This window comes from Phoca vitulina, unplaced genomic scaffold (assembly GCF_004348235.1).
Source record: "Phoca vitulina isolate PV1807 unplaced genomic scaffold, GSC_HSeal_1.0 scaffold6, whole genome shotgun sequence".
NCBI classification, from domain to species: domain Eukaryota; kingdom Metazoa; phylum Chordata; class Mammalia; order Carnivora; family Phocidae; genus Phoca; species Phoca vitulina.
This window is the reverse complement of record NW_022589709.1, coordinates 24,165,751-24,178,799: the sequence shown is the minus strand read 5'-3', so window position 1 is coordinate 24,178,799 and position 13,049 is coordinate 24,165,751.

The window sequence follows — 13,049 nt, the reverse complement described above, 5'->3', positions numbered from 1 at the left end:
CGGGATGGGGACCCGAGCTGAAGGCAGACGCTTAACTGACTGAGACACCCAGGTGCCCCAATTGTATTTATATTAAAATATATTTTATATTTATATTTTATATTAAAATTGTATTTATGTTAAAATATATTCAAAATATTATTTTATATTTAAAATGTTTATTTTATAAAACATATTATTGAGCTGACATTATGGGTATGAGTCAATGTTTTGACTTATATCTAAGTTTGCTAAGGCTGACATAACCAAATACCACAGACTGGGTAGCTTAAAAAACAGAAATTTATTTTCTCACAGTTCTGGAGTCTAGAAGTCCAAGATCAGGCTGTTGGCAGGTTTGGTTTCTTCTGAGGCCTTTCTCTTTGGCTTGCAGATGGCTGCCTTCTTGCTGTGTCCTCATACAGTCTTTCCTCTGTGGGTACGCATCCCTGGTGTCTCTCTGTATGTCCAAATTTCCTCTTCTTATAAGGACACCAAGTCAGATTGGATTAGGGCCTCATTTTAACTTAACCACCTCTGTAATGGGCCTATCTCTTAATACAGTCATATTTTGAGGTACTGGGCTTTCAACATATGGATTTGGGGGAGACACAATTTAACCCATAACAGCATAGCTTTTGGGTTTTTGCACATTGCAATACCAAGTTTATTTTCTTTACAGAGCATGCCATGGAGCTTCTTTCTAAAGATTGCATAAGATAAATTACATATTAATTTTGTATATCATACTACAGGATTCCTGATGATTATTTAGAACTCTGTCAGTTTTCAAGGTGCCCAAAAAAGGTATCTGAATCTCCTTACGTGCCAGAAGTTTGACAGTTTGAGAGAGAGAGAACTGAGGTCAGAACTCTTTTCCTAAAGTTTTATTACTTCTTCTAGAGACAGCCTGTGATAAAGTTACTTATTTTTATTTTTAAGTTTTTAATGGACTTTGTTTTTGGATAAGTTTTAAAAATTGTCCTTTATTGGAGATTGTTTTATCACTACAGATATTTCCACAAATACAATACTATGCTTCTTGACAGCAGAGATACTTTATGAGTAAGGATTCATACAGCAGAAAACCAGGGACACGTTATGTAATAAATCATTGTTGGATCAAGTTGAATTACATTTTTGTTACAATTATGTTTGGGTATATTAGAATCTATTATTTTACAATAATATTATCATCTTAAAGATACCTCTTAATATATCCTGTGTTCCCTCCCTGTTTTCCATCCTAATGTTACCATGGTAATCCAAACCAACCACCATCACCACTTCCTAGACCACTTCCACCGTCTCCCCTTGCTCTCCTGCAATTCATTTTCCACGTAGTAGCATAAATGATCCTTTTTCAAAACGTAAAACTAATCATTATTAACCTGCTTTGAACTCTCTGTTGGCTTCTTATTGCAGTTAGAATAAAATGTAAAGTCTTGTTCTTACTCATAGGCTGTGCTCAGTTTCCGGTATATCTACCTGCCTCCTTTCCCCTAGGTTCAGTATGTTCCATTCACATTGGTCCTCTTTCTTTCTGTTCATGGGATACTATATTTTTTTTAAAGATTTATTTATTTATTTGAGAGAGAGACCATGCGAGCACGGGGAAGAACAGAGGGAGAGGGAGAGAGAAACTTTTAGCAGACTTCCCGCTGAGCGTGGAGCCCAATGCGAACTCCATCACACAACCCTGAGATCATGACCTGAGCCGAAACCAAGAGTAGGAGGCTTAACCGACTGCAGCATCCAGGGGCCACCCTGCGACACTTTAAATTGTTCCCATCTCAGGGCCTTTATATGGGCTGTACTTTGTAATCATTGTCTAGAACATTCTGCTTCCAGACCTTCCTATGACTGGCTCCTTTTTTCTCTTCCAAGTCTCATTTCAAGTGTCACCTTCTCGGATTCTTCATCTAATACTTAGCAGGACCATCTCTGCACCTAGTAACACATAAGCTATTTCTCATATTACTTTGTTTCATTTTCTACATAATTTCAGCACAGTCTGAAAATGGTCTTAATTTACTTAATTGTTTATTATCCTTCCCCCACTGAAATGGAAGATTAACTGCTAGTACATTTTAGAAACTTAATAAAGTACCACTTGGTAAAGTCATAAACATAAAATGCAATATGGATTTCAAAGTACTTATTTAAACGTGAAATTCTCACAAAGCTATAGTAATTAAAACAATATGGTACTGCCAAAAAAAAATAGACACATAGACCAATGGAACCGAATAGAGATCTCAGAAATAATCCCCCACATGTATGGTCATATTTAGTATTTAACAGGGGAGCCAAGAACACTCAGTGGGGAAAGAATAGTTCTTTAACAAATGGTGTTGGGAAAACTGGAGAAATATGCAGAACAACGAAACTGGTCCACTATATTACACCACTCACAAAAATTAACTCAAAATGGATTGAAGACTTACACATAAGACCTGTAAAGTTCCCAGAAGATAACAGGGAAGAAGCTCCTTGACACTGGTCTAGGGAATGACTTTGGGGGGGGGGCGGGTATGACTGCAAAAGCACAAGCAACAAAAGCAAAAATCAACAATTGGGGGTATATCAAACCAAAAAGATTCTGCACAGCAAAAGAAACAATAAAAAAAATGAAAAGGCAACCTATTGAATGGGAGAAAATATTTGTAAACCATATATTGGATAAGGGGATAGTATCCAAAATATATAAAGAACTCATACAAGTCAATAACAAAAAATTTGATTAAAAGATGGCAGAGAAACTAAATAGACATTTTTCCAAAGAAGACATATAGATGGCCAACAGACACATGAAAAGATGCTCAACATCACTCACCATCAGGTAAATGCAAATCAAAACCACAATGAGATATCACCTCATACCTGTTAGAATGGCTGTAATCAAGAAGACAAGAGATAACAAGTGTTGGGAAGGATGTGGAGAAAAGGGAACCCTTGCACATTGTTGGTGGGAATATAAATTGGTGCAGGAACTATGGAAAACAGTATGGAAGTTCCTCAAAAAATTAAAAATAGAACTACTATTGATCCAGCAATTCCATTTCTGGGTATATATCTGAAGGAAATGCAATAGGATATTGAAGAGGTATCTGCACTCCCATGTTTATTATGGCACTATTTATAATAGCCAAGTTATGGAAACAGCCTAAGTGTCTGGCAATGGATGAATGGATAAAGATGTGATATATATTAAATATATATAAAATATTATTCAAACCATGAGAAAGAAGAAAATCCTGCCATTTGTGACAACAGGATGGACCTACAGGGCATTATGCAAAGTGAGATAAGTCAGACAGAGAAAGACAAATATTGTATGATATCACTTATATGTACAATCTAAAAAAGCTGAACTTGCAAAAACAGAGCAGAATGGTGGTTACCAGAGTTTGGGGATAGGGGAATTGGGGATCTAGTGTTTAAGGGTGCAAACTTAGAACTAGTAAATAAGTCCTGGAGAGCTAATGTGTAGCTCGGTAATTATAGCACAGTAATTATAGTCCACATTATGTATTATAAACTTAAAAAGTTGCTAAGACTAGATCTTGATTGTTCTTACCACAAAAAAGAAATGATAATTATGTGATGTGATGGAGGTGTTAACAAACATTAAGGTGGTAATCGTATTGCTGTATATAAATGTATTGAGTCAACCTGTTGTTCACCTTAAACTTACACAGTGTTACGTGTTAATTATAGCTCACTAAAATAAAAAGGGAAAATCCCATTAACTACAATTAAAAAACAATTCTCTTTGTAAATGAAACATAATGATTTCTGGGGAGTGGGGGGGACTGTAGTTTTGGCCAGGATGGGAGAAGGAGGTTGGATAACTAGAATATAATTTCTATCACTCTTATTTGGAGAAGGTCTCTCAGGTTAATACTTTATGATAAATTAAAAATTTTAAATATGAGTTATTTAAATATGAGTCCTTACTCAGTTTCTTCTTAGTGATAATCAAGCTGTTAAAGAGCAGACTATGTTTCAAGTAAGGACAAACTCAATTGTTTTCCTCGAAAATGCCCCTAGAAATAAATAATGAAAAAATATTCCTGTATTTAGTTTCTTTTGATATTCTAGATATCCTTCAGTTAGTGAGATGATGTAGATAAAATTATAACCTCAAATTATTTCTTTTTAACTTAGAATTGGAAATGCGATCAAACACAAACTACTGAGATACGTATTTCACCTGCCCTCTGTGAGGCTTTTGTAGTAATCCAAATTGTAAACTATGGTTATAAACTACATGCCAGCACAAACAGATTGGCTCAGTAAATGAAAGTCTCTGTCAATAGCTTCTCCTTCTCATTAAGCTGATGGACCTGTGCAGTACCCCTCAGTATAAAATGAAATTTTCCCTTTGCTCAAAAAGCAGGAAAAAAATGCCTCAGGTGCTAAAATAGAAGGGTTTTTCCTTTCTTCTTCAGCCACTCTCTCTCTCTCCCAATTTATGATGGTGGGTTTTATTTGCTAAGTAGAGAATCTTTCATTTTAAATTATTAGCATGACTTTTATTGTTCATCTTTCTATTGTATAATGCAATTTTAATGCAAATATAAGATCATTTAACTTGTATGTGGAATCAGCAAAATTACAGAATTCACATTTTGTAGCTCGTATACCAGGATAGTGAAAACTACACAAAACTAACTCAACTTTTTAATTTCGCTTCTTGGATATGTGCACATCTATCAACCCTCTCTAGCTTTCTCTGATAAGTAAGAAAGGACAAAAAGGGAAATTAAATCTTTGATGTCCCGTCTTTCCCGTTCCTCCTGTGTCTTCATTTTAGTATAAGTAGTTGGCCAATACAGGAAGTGACACAGGCGACAAAGAATATACTGTTCCTTGGATGCTAATGTTTCTTAGAATGCCCCTGCTTCTCTCTGCGTTTGAAGCAAGTTCTGATTTGAATGACAAGCATGTTCTCTCGGGATTGTCAGTGCCTCTGTTTACTCACTGACAGACATAACACACTGACCTTATACTCACTTCAGACTCGCTGAATCTCACGCATTGTGAGTCCACTGGAACGCTGTACTCATGAGGCCCTGAGAATACTAATGAGAATAGAGTGGAAAGGAACAGTGGACACACATATTGTGCACATTTTCTCTGTTTACTTCTATGCTCCATTGTCCCTTTAGACTTTATTTACAAAACACAAGTTCAAAGATAAAATTATTAAACATTTCAAGATGGTGGGGCACCTGGCCTGCTCAGTCAATGGACCATGTGACTCTTGATTTCGGGGTTGTGAGTTTAAGTCTTAAAAAAATTTTTTTAAGATGGTGATGGGAGAGCATTAAATCAAGGTCAGGGCCTCTCTGAATGCAGGGACCTGTATAACTGCATTGTACCTGTGCCAGCACTGTTACCTGCATCAACCTCCCTGGATGCACCCACCTTTCCTTTAATGTATGTATGGGGAAACTCTGTATATAGTAAAGCTACCATCTTAAAATCTTTGAGGGAAGCATCAAGGTTACATATTTTCCTGGGTCCCTGGAACACCACTGCCCAAGGTATTAGTTTATTAAGAGCTCTTCAGTTAATCCTTAGCAAAAAGGCTGCATTTAAATTTAGCAAATCCAGGCTTTTTAACAAACAAGGTCAGAATAAATGGTCTCCACAAAAGCCAAAAGCTTTTGATTTTAAAAGAAAGTAATAATGCAACAGCATATTTGGTAAGAGTTAAAACTGAATAGGAGCATTGCTATTTCAACAAAATAAATGAAATATGTAACTTAGAATTTTTCCAATTTTTAAAACTTTCTATAACTACGTATAGACAAATATGCATTCACAGGTCCATGCAAGACATTATATACAGTTAAAAAATACACCTTTTGAGCCCTGCCTTGATTAGATATAACTTCCCTAGAGCTAAGCCATTAAAGTGAGCAATGGGGGATCTGTAAGGTGAACCCATCCAACCATGGTACTTATTATTTATTTCAGTCAGTAGGGTTTCCTGTCATTCCATGGTAACATACTGCAATATGACAAGTGTTTGGCAAATACATATAGGTTTTTAGTTAAAAAGGGGACCAGAATATTAGTATATGTTTATTACACTAGTGTATGTTTATTAGAGTATATTATTTTATAGGAAAGTAATAATGGCTGAGAAATGCTCATTCATTCATCCACTAGTGGTTCAGACATACGAATTCTAGCTCATCTGGTCATTGATGTTTTCATAGAGATGAAATTTGAGTTAAGCCTGAAAGAATGGAAAGCGTTTCTTTGAAAGTGGAGATTTTTATACTGGCTACATGCCCTTTGTCAGATGTGTGATTTGCAAAGATTTTCTCTGGCTTATCTTTTCATCTCCTGTCAATATCTTCCACAGAGCAAAATTTTCTAATTTTTTTTGGTCGTTGAACTATAATTAACATTCAATGTTATATTAGTTTCAGGTGTACAACGTAGTGATCCAACAATTCTATACATTACATGGTGAGTCAGAGCTCACCATAAGTATAGTCACCGTCTGTCACCATACCATGTTATTACAATATTGACTATATTTCCTATGCTGTACTTTTCAACTCCATGACTTATTTATTTTATAACTGGAAATTTGTACCTCTTAATCCCCTTCTTCTATTTCACCCATCCCCCCAACCACCTCCCCTCTGGCAACTGCCAGTTGTTCTCTGTATTTAAGAGTCTGGTTTTGTTTGTTTTGTTTTTTAGATTCCACATATAGGTGAAATCATAGGGTATTTGTCTTTCTTTCTGAATTATTTCACTTAGCATAATACCTTCTAGGTCCATCCATGTTGCCACAAATGGCAAGAGCTCATTCTTTTGTATGAGTAATATTCCATTATATATATATGTGTGTATGTATATCCATTCTTTATCCATTATATAGTATCTAGATTATCTATATTATTATACATATTATATATATAATCTTCTCAATCCACTCATTTATGGGTAGACACTTGGGTTGCTTCCATATGGTGGCTAGTATAAATAATGCTGCAATAAACATAGAAATGGATATATCTTTTTGTATTAGTGTTTTCATTTTCTTTGGGTAAATATCCAGTAGTGGTATTACTGGATTATATGGTACTTCTATTTTTAATTTTTTGAGGAACCTCCATATTGTTTTCCAGAGTGGCTGCACCACTTTATATTCCTACCAACAGTGCACAAGTGTTCCCTTTCCTCCACATCTTTGCCAACACTTGTTATTTCTTGTTTTTTTGATACTAGCTATTCTGACTTGTGTGAGGTGATACCTTCATCGTGGTTTTGGTTTGTATTTGCCTGATGATGAGTGATGCTGAGCATCTTTTTATGTGTCTGTTGGCCATCTGGGTGTCTTCTTTGAAGAAACGTCTATTCATGTCCTCTTCCTTTTTTTTTTTTTAATTCGAAGCTGTCATTTTTATTATTTACATTCCCACTCAGGACGTTCACACTTGGTATTCCCTCTGGAATTCTATTCCCTTGATTTTTCTTTCTTTCTTTCTTTCTTTTTTTTTTTTTTCGGTATTTTTTAAATTAATTTTTAAATTTTAATTCCAGTACAGTTAATATACAGTATTATATTAGTTTCAGGTGTACAATATAGTGACTCAGCAATTCCATACATTGCTCAATACTCATCATGAGTGTACTCTTTAATCCTCTTCACTTATTTCACCCATCCCCCATACCCCCTGCCCTCTGGTAACCATCAGTTTGTTCTCTAGAGTTAAGAGTCTGTTTCTTGGTTTCTGATTGTTTTGTTAGTGTTCAGTCATATGAGATTTTTATATTTTGTATATTAATCCCTTATTGGATATTTGATTTGCAAATATCCACTCCCATTCACTGCTTTTTTGTTTTGCTAATGGTTTCCTTTGCTATGCAAAGCTTTTTATTTTGGTGTAGTCCCAATAATTTATTTTTACTTTTGTTTCCCTTGCCTGAGGATACATATTCATAAATATTTTGATAAGGGTGATGTCCAAGAGATTACTGCCTATGTTTTCTTTTAGGAGTTTTATGGTTTCAGGTCTCCCATTTAGATCTTTAATCCATTTTGAGTTTATTTTTGTCTATAGTGTAAGAAAGTCGTCCAGGTTCATTCTTTTGCATCTGGCTATCCAGTTTTCCCTACACCATATGTTGAAGAGACTAGCTTTTTCCCATTGTATATTCTTGCCTCCTTTGTTGAAGATTAATTGACCATATAAGTGTGGGCTTATCTCTGGGATGTCTATCTGTTTCATTAGCCTGTCTTTTCATTCTCCCGCCAGTATCTTTCACAGAGCAAAATTTTCTAACCTTGATCAAGTCTAATCTACCAATTTTTTTCTTTTATGTATTGTGCTTTTGGTGTTGTATCTAAGAACTCTTTTCTTAACTAAGGGTCACAAAGATTTTTTTTCTGTTTTCTTCTAAAAGTTTTGTTGTTTTAAATTTTCTATTTGGGTCTAAGATCCATTTTGAGTTAGTTTTTGTATGTGGGTCAAAGACAAGCCACAGAAAAATTTGCATGTCAATGTCCAATTGTTCCAGCACTATTTGTTGAAAAGACCATTCTTTCTCTACTGAATTGGCTTTGCACCTTTCCCAATAATCAATTGACCATATATTTTTTTTTAAGATTGTATTTATTTATTTGTTAGAGAGAGAGAGCACAAGCAGGGGAAGCGGCAGAGGCAGAGGGAGAAGCAGGCTCCCCGCTGAGCAAGGAGCCTGATGTGGGACTCGATCCCAGGACCCTGGGATCAGGACCTGAGCCAAAGGTAGACACTTAACCGACTGAGCCACCCAGGTGCCCCTCAATTGACCATATTTATATTGGTGTATTTCTGGACTCTTAATCTGTTCAATTGATCTGTGTGTCTGTTTTCACCAATACCCCACTCTCTTGATAAAGCTACTCTCTTGTAGCTTTATAATAAGTCTTAAAATCAGGTCATAGGAATCCTTCAACTTGGTTCTTTCTGTTCAGAAAAACAACCCAGTTTTTAAAATGGGCAAAAGCTTTGGTCACACACTTTACCAAAGAAGATAGTAGATTGGAAATAAGCAAATGAAAAGGTGCTCAACATTTTTAGTTATTAGGGAAATGTAAATTAAATACTGCTAGACACCTATCAGTGACAGACCAAACACACCCATCACTCCCCCCACATACACCTGAAAAAAAACACCTCACAATACCAAGTGTTGGTGAGAATGAGAATTGGAACTGTCCTACGTTACTGGTGGGAATGTGAAATGGTGCAGCCACTGTGGGAAAAGTTTGGCAGTTTCTTATAAAGTTAAATGTACACTTACCATGGGGCCTAGCAATCTCACTCCTAGGTATTTGCTCAAGTGAAACGCAAATATACGTCCACACAATAAAACCTGTATGCAAATGTTTAGAGTAACTTTATTCATAATCACCAAAAACTGGAATAAAAATGTCTCTCAACTGGGAAATGGATAAATAATGAAATGCTACCATGCAATAAAATGGAAGAAACTGCTAATACACACAGTAACATTAGATTAATCTCAAATACATTGTGTGAAGTGAAGGAAGTCACAATCAAAAGGCTATATACGATGTAATTATATTTATGACATTTTTGAAAAGACAAAACTACGGAACTGAAGAACAGATCAGTATTGTGTGGGAGGAGGGCTGACTACAAGGGGTGACATAAGGAGATTCTGTGTGTGTTCATGTGCTTGTGTGTGTGTGCGTGTCGGGCGTGCAGGTTTGGAACTGTTCTGCATCTTGATAGTGGTGCTGGTTACGTGCCTGTGCATTAGTCAAAACTCATAGAACTGTACACCAAAAAGAGTGAATTTTACTGTATGTAAATTAAAAAGAAATTAAACTACATGTAGAGGCATAAAGTATTCCATTGCTGGAGGGGAAGAGGGAGAGGTAACAGTGAGGTGGAAGGAAAGTCTAGATAGTTAAATTGCTTGTAGATTTGTAAAGGGCCCTGAAGCCAAGTTCAGAAACTAGATTTACCTCTAAGCCAAGGCATCTGAATGTGAGAACAACAAAATGAAAATGATGGTTAGATGGTTGAATCTGTTGACAGTGTGCACCATAAAACCCTAAGGAAGCAGGCAAAGAAATTGGTTAAGAACTTGAGAAGGGCTCCCCTAAGGGTAAAAATCTTATATATGAATAGGAATTTATAAATGGAAAATTCATTCATTTACTCCGTCTCAATGAATCCTCATAAGAACCAGTGAGGTCAGAATTATTTTTGTGATTAATAGACCTAGAAATCAAGGCTGAGAAAAGTTACAAGGGGGGGATTTGCTGAAGTTTGTAACTCTGTAACTGTGAAGCTAAGACCTGAATCTTGGCCTTTCGATTCTTTCCCGTTCTCTTTATTCCCTCACATCATTTTATTCATTTCCTTCCTTGCATTTATCACAATCTGTAGATGGTCTGTGAATTTGTTTTCTTGCTTACTGTCTGTATCTTCCTCTGGACTCCAGGAGAGGATCCCTGACCCTGCATTTTCCTGTCATATCCTCAGAACTCCTCACAGTGTTTGGCACATAATAGATGCTCAAAAAATTCCTTGAGTGAATAACTATTGGAATTAGAAAGCAAAGACGGAGTCTGATTATGTCTGGTATTATCCTTTTAAATGTGTATGCCATCTGTAGTGATGGGAACAGATATGTGCTCCTTCTCCCATTCTTTAACCCAGTAGTTCTCAAATCTGGCTGTACAACAGACTCACCTGCAGATCTTTTTAATTATTTATTTATTGTTTTTAAAATTTTTCATCAAAGCAAAGTGAGGTGATATTCTACGATTTATATTAAGGATCCCCCAGCCCCACTGTTACTTTTCAGTTCCCATCACCAACTCCATAGTTGGATTCTTCTTTGAGCACTGGTGTTTATCCTTCCTACCATGAAGCATACTTATAGCAACCTTTCTTCATTTTTCAGTGTTAGAAATTATCTGCTGATTCCCACTATGGAAGAAGTAGATTTAGCTCTCTCACATTACTTCCACTCAAGAGTTTCCTTAACTCTATTCTTAAAATATTGTAGTACCTACACTATTATAATTTGGGGCTAAATCAATATTCAGTTCTTAGATTAGAAAGATTATGTAATTAATTTTTAAGGCTGAGTCACAGGCATACTATGATTACATTTTTAAAATGCAGAGTTTCTTGATATAATTTTTTCCCTGTAGGTAATAATTGCATCATCTTCCATTTGCTTCATTTCTTATATGCCTGCTCTTAAGTCATCTCCAAACTGTGTTATAATGCTAATACATCTCTCTGTGTAGTGAAATACGTTGAGAATTCATTGATCCCATTTTTTTTTTCTTGGAGATAATCAGTTCTGGAGACTTTCTTCTCCTGCCTCAGTTTGTACTGGTTGCTTTTTAGGCCTGTCATATGGTTGTAATCCTAGAAGTTTCTTTCACCATCATCTTGAGTATTCCCTTTTCCTTTCTCTGGTGTTGATCCAAGTCTTCATCTTTTTTTAAATTCCCCTTTTTGGTGGAAAACATCTTCAAGTACCTCCCTGAGAAAAAGATTCCATAGGAATAAAGCTTTTTGTAATCTTGCATGTCTGAGGACACCTTTATTTTATCTTAAACTAAATAAAATTTTTATTACCTTGATTTGAATCTCACTTTTTCATATAGCATACGTTTCAAATGAATTGTTTGGTAGAAAATAATTAACAATAACCTGTATATTTTCATAAAATTTTCATTTTCATTTCATTCCTGTCAGAATTATTACTCTTGGCTAATCATTTTCTTTTTTTTTTTTAATTTTATTTATTTATTCATGAGAGACAGAGAGAGAGAGATGCAGAGGGAGAAGCAGGCTCCCAAGGAGCAGAGAGCCCGATGCAGGACTCGATCCCAGGACCCTGGGATCATGACCTGAGCCGAAGGCAGACGCTTAACCATCTGAGCCACCCAGGCGCCCTAATCATTTTCATATATAACCTTAAATTGTTTTTAAGATTGCTTTATTTTATCTTAGACTTGATTGATTGGTTGGGTGTATAGGGAATTCTAGATTGTAAATACTCTCCCTTTGGAGTTTAAAGATATTTCTCTATTTTCTTCTGGTTTACAGTATCATTATTGAAAAGCCCAATTCTCTTCTCTGTTATAATGCCTAATCCTCTGTCTGCAGTCTGTTATTCTATCTGAAGTATTTAAGGGATTCTCTTTATCTCTGTTGTTCTGACATTTCAGGATTAAATGCCTTTCTGTGAGTCTTTTTTATTCATTTTGCAAGGCACTCATTAGATGGATTTCAATCTGGAAAAACACTTCTTTCGCTTCTGGGAAAATGTCTTTCTTTGATAACCACCCCCCCACCCAATCCACCTCTTCTTCTCTTTTTGGAACTCCTAGAGGCTGGATGGTCCATCTCCTGGATTGGGTTCTAGGTAGTTTGCCATGAACATCTTTGTGGTAGACATCTAGCTGCAAGCATTTTGCCACAAACTTTTTCGCTGCATAACTAATTGGCCCTAAAGCAATTTTGTCATAAAAGATAAAATAAAGAAAAATAAAAGAGGGACATTTAAAAAGGTCCTAGCAAAACATGAAAAAATTAATAAAATTATTAATTTCTTCATTCATTAAGAGAGGCATCAGTCTTCCAAATACTAAGATGCAATATATTTTTTTTAAGATTTTATTTAGTTATTTATTTGAGAGAAAGAGAGTGAGAGAGAGCAAGTGAGCACAAGCAAGGGGAAGGGGCAGAGGGAGAGGGAGAAGCAGGCTCCTGGCTGAGCAGGATGCTTGACGTGGGGCCGCATCCCAAGACTCCGGGATCATGACCCGAGGTGAAGGCAGACGCTCAACTGACTGAGCCACCCAGGCGCCCTAAGATGCAATATTTTTAACTGAGCTTTGTATTGCGTTGTGAAAGCCCTCTACACTGTTGTTTATTCTTGGCATATTGTCACATGCTCTTTGATAGATATTCTAAAGTTCAATGGGAAATGTGGAAGAGATGCTAATGCTGTAATGCATTTCTGAGCTTTGTTATCATTGTAACTGATATGTT